Source organism: Corvus hawaiiensis, unplaced genomic scaffold, assembly GCF_020740725.1.
Source record: "Corvus hawaiiensis isolate bCorHaw1 unplaced genomic scaffold, bCorHaw1.pri.cur scaffold_32_ctg1, whole genome shotgun sequence".
Taxonomy (NCBI): Eukaryota; Metazoa; Chordata; class Aves; order Passeriformes; family Corvidae; genus Corvus; species Corvus hawaiiensis.
In genome coordinates this window covers 3,845,147-3,852,548 of record NW_025963366.1, presented here as the reverse complement: position 1 = coordinate 3,852,548, position 7,402 = coordinate 3,845,147, and the positions used below count along the sequence as shown (strand labels likewise).

Sequence of the window (7,402 nt, the reverse complement as noted above, 5' to 3'; positions counted from 1 at the left end):
ACAATAGAGTGCACTCTATTAAAGCAGCAGGGAAGCAGTCATATTTCAGCAACCAAAGAGAAACAGTTATGAAGTAGAGCTCGATGTAACTCCCCACACCAACACTCCTGGCAGCTCTCTTTCTCTTCACCTCCAGGAGTAGCCTTGGTGGGCGTCACTGCCAGGAAGGAACCTCCACATACTCCAAGGAGGAAGATTTTAGAAGAACCTACCCTAGCAAAGAGGACTGCGCTTTTACAGTCTAAAGGGATTGACTGGCTGGCAGAGGCCTTCAGGGCACTTCAGCAGCTTCTCTGCAAATGTTTTGCCTCACTATCAGCACCTTCGCTCCGCCTGCGCCGCCACGGCCCCGCTGCCCCAGAGCCCACACGGCCCCCACACACAGCCCGGCCGGCGGGGATCGCGTCGGGGCGGCCGAGCCCGGCCCCAAGCCACCGGCCCCGGCGCGAGTTCCCCCGCCCGCCGCGAGAGCGCAGGGCCGGGCGCCCTTGGCCGGCTTTCGGCTTTGGTTCCGCGAGGTGAGAGGAGGTAATTTTGCGTTTCTGTTGCGGGGTGGTTTATTTTTCGGCGCGGGAGGCGGAGGTGCGGGTATGGCGAGGGGTCTTAGAGGGGAGTGTGGTAGTTGGTTGTTTCCCTTTTGCACCAGCCCAGGCCGCTTTTTCTCCTGCATTTCTTTCCTTCCTTCTCTTTTCCCCTCGCTCCCCACGCCGCCTTGCAGGGCCCGCGCGCGGCCCAGGCCGCCCCGCCCTCCCCGCTCAGGCTCGGCGGTGGCGCGGAGCAGCAGGGGAAAGGCTTTTCCCGCCGCCGCCCGGGGTCCCAGGCGCGGCTGGCGGCGGCGGCGGCCGGGAGAGGAGGAGGCTGCGCGGGGGCAGCGGGCGCGTTGGGCGAGCAGGGGAAGCCGGGCACGGGTGAGGCTGGGCACGGGCTGCGGGTGGTGGCGGGGGGCTGCGCGGCGTCTCTTTGCGAAAAGATTTCTGGCTGGGTCGGTTGGAGTCTTTTGGTTTTACGGCGTTTTTCCCACGGTCCCCCGCTTCTTCTTCATCCCGCGGCGGGGGCGAGCAGGAGCGCAGCGGGGCGAGGGAGCGATGCAGAAATGAAGGCGGGAGGCGGGGCAGGGGCACGGCGGGTTTAGAGACCCGGGCCCCGGGCTTAGAGAGCTCACGCTGCTGCCTGTCCGGGGGCGGGGCGGGAGGCAGGAACTCCGGCGACTCCTAAAGACTCCCTCCTTCTCTCCCCGGGAGCAGTGCGGAGTGGTGAGGCGCAGGAGAGGGGCAGTGGCCGTGGTGGCGGTGGTGGCGGTGACAGAGAGAGGAGGGAGATTAAAGAGCCTTGGGATGTCACCATGGAGTGCCTGTGACTGCTCCTGACCTGTCTTTAGCAGCCCAGAGTCTTCTAGGATGTGACCGTGGAGCGTCTGTCACTGTCAGGGCTCCTTAGAAGGCCCAGAGAGCCCTGCGATGTCACCATGGAAGCCGTGTGAGTGCAAGTGAGCTCAGGGCTCTTTAAAAACCTGGCTCCCTTTGGAATGTGAGGATGGAAGCCTTGGGAGGGCCTTTGACCTGACTGCTCTTCAGCAGTTTAGAGAAACCTGGCATGTCCCCATGGAGCCGTTGTCACTGCCGGTGACGTCAGAGCTCTTTAGCAGCCTAGAGACACATGGGATGTCAGTACAAAGCTGCTGTCATTGCCTGGGACCTCAGTGTTCTTTAGGAGCACTGGGATGTCACAATGGAACACTTCTGGGTGTCTGTGAGGAAGAAGCTTTTTAGCAGCCTGGAGACACCTGGGGGGATGTCCCTATGGAGTCCCTGTAACAGCGTGTGACCTCATGGTTCTTTTGCAGCCTTCGACACCCTCAGAATGTCACCGTAGAGCCGCTGTGAGTGCCTGTGACATTACAGCTTTTCAGCAGCGTGGAGACACCTAGGATGTCACTGTGGAACCCCTGTGAGAGCCTGTGACATCACGTCTGCTCAGCAGCCTGGAGACACCTGTTATGTTGCCATTGAGACCCTGTGACAGCGTGTGAAGTCAGTGCAGTTTGGCAGATGGGAGACTCCTGGGATGTCGCCATGGAACCCCTGGGATTGCCTGTGACCTCAGTGTTCTTTAGGAGCATAGAGACCACTGGGATGTCACCACAGAACCTCAGTGAGTGCCTGTGCCAAATGGGCTCCTGAGCACATAGAGACCGTAGTGTTCTCACCATGCAGCCACTGTGACTGTCCGTGACCTCTCAAGTCTGTGGAAGATTTAAGAGCCCTGGCATGTCACCATGGAGGCCCTGTGACCTCACTTCTCTTTAGCAGCCCAGAGAGACTTGAGATGTCAGCGTGGATGCCTGTCTGTGATCTCTCTACTTTTGAGCAGGCTGGAGACAACTCTGATGTCACCATGGGCTGGTGGTTCAGGGAGGTAAGGGTGGGGGGAGGAACATGTGCTAGGGCTCACTGGGACCTGCTCAGGCACTGAGTCGGCAGGGACCACAGCGGTACCCAGGCCTGGGAAACACTCCTGTCTCCCACTGGCCAAGTCTGGTCACAGGAAGCAGGTGTGCCCTCCACTGGGATGAGATGCCACATCTCCCCACTGGAACAGGGGACTAGGTGTACCCCGTGTCCCCAGCATGCCAAGTGTGGTCACGGAAGGCCAGGTCTCCCCACTGGGGTCTCAGACACGGTCTGCCTGCTGCCGGCATGGGGAGCCTTCCCTCCTCTACCCGGGAGGCCAGGTGTGCTCACCAGAACAATCAGAGTAGTGGTATTTCACCGATGGCTGGGACACCAGTGGGCGGGTCACCCAACACTGCCAAGTGTGCACCACGCCTCCCACTTATTCCACACCTCTCATGTCTCGTCGGAGCGCCAGAGCAGAGTCAAGCTCAACAGGGTCTTCTTTTCCGTGTTGCTTCTGCCAAGCCTGTTCCCTTGGCTGTGGTTTCTCTGGATAGTAAGTAGGGACAGTGGGAATCTCATTGATCCGTTCATTCACATCACTAATTAGATGATGAGGCATTTGGCTATTTACTGAGCATTTATTTTCATATATGTTCCTTTTCTGGGTTAAGTATAGGTGGCCCATCCACCATGGTCCAAATCAGTAGAATTTAGTCTCAAAAGTAGGTGAAACACAATGCTACATCCTTGGAAGAATTGTGTCATTCCCACTGTCCTTATGTACCATCAGGATTTAACTTTTTTTTTTAAATTAGCATAAGCAATAACGACTCTATGCAACCGAGCCAGTCTTGCTTGCAAAGATATGAACAATATCAGCTGAGGTGAGGAGTGCTCTGGAGGCCAGGGCCCAGGCAGTCTTCTCCCGCCTTGTTTTGGAGAGACCCAGGGCCTCTAGGAGCTCATTTGTTCCATAGAACCACTTGCGCCACTCTCCAGCGGGAAAGCCCCCAAACTTGGTATCTCCTGCATTGGTGAGTTCCTGAATGTGTTCATGAAGATGTTGATATTTTCTCACTTTTCCAGTTGCAGCTTCCTGTAAAGATGCTTCAGTGCATTCACATTTGATTGTCACCTCCATCACCAATGCCTGTTTTTCTCTTACAAAGATCAGGTCTGGTTTGTACATTTTGCCGTTGTCATCCCTCACATGTGGCTCTTGTAACACTGTCCAATCCTCCTTTGTAGCTTTGTTGATCAACATGTCACAGATGTAGTTGTGTCTTTTAATCCTGCCATTTTGTGTTACTGCACAGTTTCCGATGATGTGGGAGCACGTTTCATTTTCAGCCTTGCAGTGCCTGCAGCTTTTGGCACACTGATCTTGTCTTCCTCTTGCCAGGAAGAAGCTCTCTTGTGGTGTAGACAATTGGCTCTCAGCTGCAATGCTGTTATTACTTTTCTGTGAGGTATGCCTCTGTATCTAAAGATCCAGAAATTGCTGATGTTATCCTCCTCAAAGTTTGTAATACTAGGGCCCTGGGATACCAGCTGTTTCCCTTTAGTAAATTCCTGTTTCCTCCGGTTACATGGTCGCAGATACTGAGTTTTCAGAGTAGCTACTTCCCATTCTGATGTTGTTTCATCACCTGCACCATCCAGCAGTTCTGTCTTAGGTTTAGGCTCCCATATGGACAGGATCTTTTCTTTATCTCCTCCAGCTGTTATCCGTAATTTCCTGTAGATTTGATCGGAGCATTCTTCTTTCAGGAACAATCTTAAGGCATCATCCGACAATTGGGCAAGTCGACGTAATCTTTGGGCCTGTATACTTGGATTGAGGCCCATCAATTTGGTGATACCCAAACCTCCATCCTTCATGCTGGAGTACAGGACGGCATCATGTGTGCATGGTGTTAAGTGTAGCCATTCCTTGACAGTCGATTGAATTTGTAGGTCAGGGGATTCAAGGAGCCCTGCTTTGCATCCTTGTGGTCTGCCAAGTATATTAGTGTAGGAATGGTGTCTATTTGTTTGGAATGTCCATTTTCTGAACAGGTTTTAATGTGATGATATGTATGGATGTTCTCATACATATTGCTCACCAGTCTGGTGACATGGGGGTCCGCTTCTCTGTGCTGCAGATCATGTAGAATGTGCTGGTAGCTCACGGTGTCAAAAGCCTTAGCAATGCCCATGAATACGACACCCAGCGGTCTGTAGTCTCTTTTGGCAGATGGAATTATTGTTCGTAGGAGTTTCCAGTTTTCAGAGGATTCCGCTGCTCTTATAAAGCCACTTTGCCTTGGGTTGAGGGAGCATGCCTTAGTCAACCTTGCTCTCATTATTCTGGAGAACAGTCTTAACGAGATGGAATCGATTGTGATGGGTCTCCAGTTATCAGTGTCCTTTAAACAATCCGGTTTGGCTGACTTTGGTATTAACACAGTCCTGCATCCCCTCACCATGTCTGGGATTTTTATCTGATGTTAACCAAAGGTTGACTATCTCCATGGTCTGGGAGAACTTGGGGTCCATCATCTTGTGGTCCCTTAGGGTAATCCCATCTGGACCAGGAGCCAAATTTTTGCTAATTTCCTGCACATTCTTCTCAATTTCTTTAGCCATAATTAAGTCCCTGAAAGCGCTGTTGTCAGCTTTCCCTTTAATTTGGAAGTTCCCAAGGCTCTTGAACTTACCAGGTGTTTCCCATCTGGCTTTAAATGCTGAATAAATTTCGCGGGGTGGCATGTCACAGGACAAACATTCAACATCATCCAGAGTAATCTTGGCTAATTTCCCCCTATCTAGATGGAACAGGCACTGGAAGTGCAGGTAATTACCTCTCTTGATTGCTCCCTGACAGGTCTTCTTGAGTTTCTTTCCTGGGTCTTCCTTTTGTTCTTATCTTGGGTTGATGTTCTTATCTGGCTTATCATATGGAGGCATCCCGAAGCAGTCCTGCCCTGACTCATTAACCAGTGATGTCATCTCGTGGCCATGAAGTAACTGCTGGAATGCCTGTGGGAAGGTGTTGAGTTTCCCAGCTGAAAGCCATTCACCCAGAGTTCTCTGCTAATGGGCCTGCAGCTGCCTCTCCCTCTCTGGTTGATGTTCCCCAGCTATTCTCCTCATTATCTGTGTGATGACTCATCCCAGGTTCTGTTCCCATGCCCACAGCTGGTTCCTCGGGCAGCAATCTCCTTTTGTCACTGATTTGCTTTGCTGTCTTGGATGGAATGTGTTTGGCTAAGAGTTTATTGATGTTTTTGTTTTGCCAAAACTGAGCCTCTAACCTTAGCAGCAGATGTTCTTCCTCCTTGGTTCAACACCTTTTGTGAGCTCCTCGGCCAGAGGTCTCATTTGAGTGGGAAGCAACAATCCTTTCCTGATTTCTGACAATCGGGTGTGCCAATCTTTTGTGTTGTCCCAGGCCGATTTTTGTTTTGAAGTCACGGCTGCAAACCTCACAGATCCACTGCCCTGCTGGAGCTGTTTCAGCTGTTGCCCTGCATTTAGGAAAAGGACTAGCAGTAGTTACTGATAGTTACTGTTTTCCCTCCCTCATGTGGCACATTGAAACCGAATCCTCCTTTTCCTGTGGGCCCCTTTCAGGTGTTTAATTAAGCCCAACACATGGTCCACCCGGGTTCCACAGCATGGACATGGTGGATTTTTGTCGGGAATCATCACTGTTGGAATGTCCTCCGGTGTCCGATTCACGCTGTTCCCTGGGACGGGTGGGGATTTTGCTGGCGTGTTGTTCTCTGGCTCGGGAGGCGATGTTTCTGATGTGCTTTCTGTCTTTTCCTCGCTGCTTTTTTCCCCATTGTTAAGTACAAACAACTTGTTGGTCTTAAGGAGACAGCTGTCTTCTCCAGCACTCAGATGAGGTGTAAGACGTTTGTACACCTCTGGCAGCCTGTTCAAACCCTCCCAACTTGTGGAAAAATGAACACATTTATTCGTTTCAGACACTCCCTAGTTATAAAACTCCAACACCACCAGTTCATTTTCATTTTCCACCAAATCTTGGGGGGCAGATGGTAAATTTGCAGACAACAGGTCTCCTTCAGTGTTAGACAAGGGGTCTAGTTTTAAATTGCTAGGCCCCAGTCTACCCAGTCAGAAGGGCTGGTCTGGGTGCTGGTCAATACCTGGAATAAGCGTATCGATGGCCCCATTTTACGGATCCGGAATTTTAGTTTGTAGCAAATTAAGGAGAGGAAGTATTAGATTGGTGGTGGACCCCCAACCACTTGCTGATCTTTGGCCAGCACAAACCCGTGGGCTAGGTTTTGGGTAAAAAGCTCCACAGCTCTTACCTTAAATTTGTTTCACCGATTTTGGGACTATTGTTGGCTGATGATTCCAATAACTTGCTGGGGCAGAGGTCAGGTTCATTACCCTTCTCAGCGTTTTCAGTGGGACCACAAGGAGGTGCGACCTCTGCAGCGATGCCCAGTTTGTAGCTAAGCCCTCATACACAACGTCCTTTGCATTGGTAAGTTCTCATACCTCTTTCTCCAGGTGTTTGTACTTGTTCACTTGCTCAGGAGTGGCTTCTTCCGGCGATGTTTTGGCTGATTCCTACTGCACTGTCACATCCACGACAAATGCCTGGGCGACTTTCGCCAGTACCAGATTAGGTTTATATAACTCTTTGTTGTTATCGCTTATATGCGGTTCCTGAAACACTACCCCGTCCTTCTTCTTCGCCTCTTTAGACAGCACCTCGCCGATGTAACTGTGCCTCTTAATCCTAGCATCCTGTGTAACTGGGCAGTTGCCAATGATGTGGGTGCAAGTTTCATTGTCCGCCTTGCAGTGTCTGCTTGCCTTGAGGTATTGGTCCTGTCTACCCCGGCTAAAAATTCTCTCGTGGGGTAGACATTCTCTCTCAGCTGTAATGCTGAAAGGAGCTTCCTGTGAGGTATGCGTCTATTATTTTGCAGCCAATGATTACTAACTTTGTCTCCTTCAAAATTTGTGATTCCGCAGTCCTG

At 51.6% G+C, this 7,402-nt stretch overlaps 1 long non-coding RNA gene across 3 annotated transcripts; it reads left to right on the top strand.

The window, feature by feature from the left end:
• The first annotated feature begins 817 nt into the window (after positions 1–817).
• LOC125321001 lies at positions 818–6,767 on the top strand. 3 transcript variants are annotated; one of them, XR_007201380.1, is made up of 3 exons: positions 818–908; positions 1,379–1,486; positions 1,844–6,767. It is a non-coding gene; the product is annotated as an uncharacterized LOC125321001 (long non-coding RNA). The 3 variants fall into 3 exon arrangements; XR_007201381.1 differs by having other exon boundaries at positions 820–908; positions 1,382–1,486; XR_007201382.1 differs by lacking the exon at positions 818–908 and adding an exon at positions 1,116–1,126 and having other exon boundaries at positions 1,382–1,486.
• The last annotated feature ends 635 nt before the right edge of the window (positions 6,768–7,402 follow it).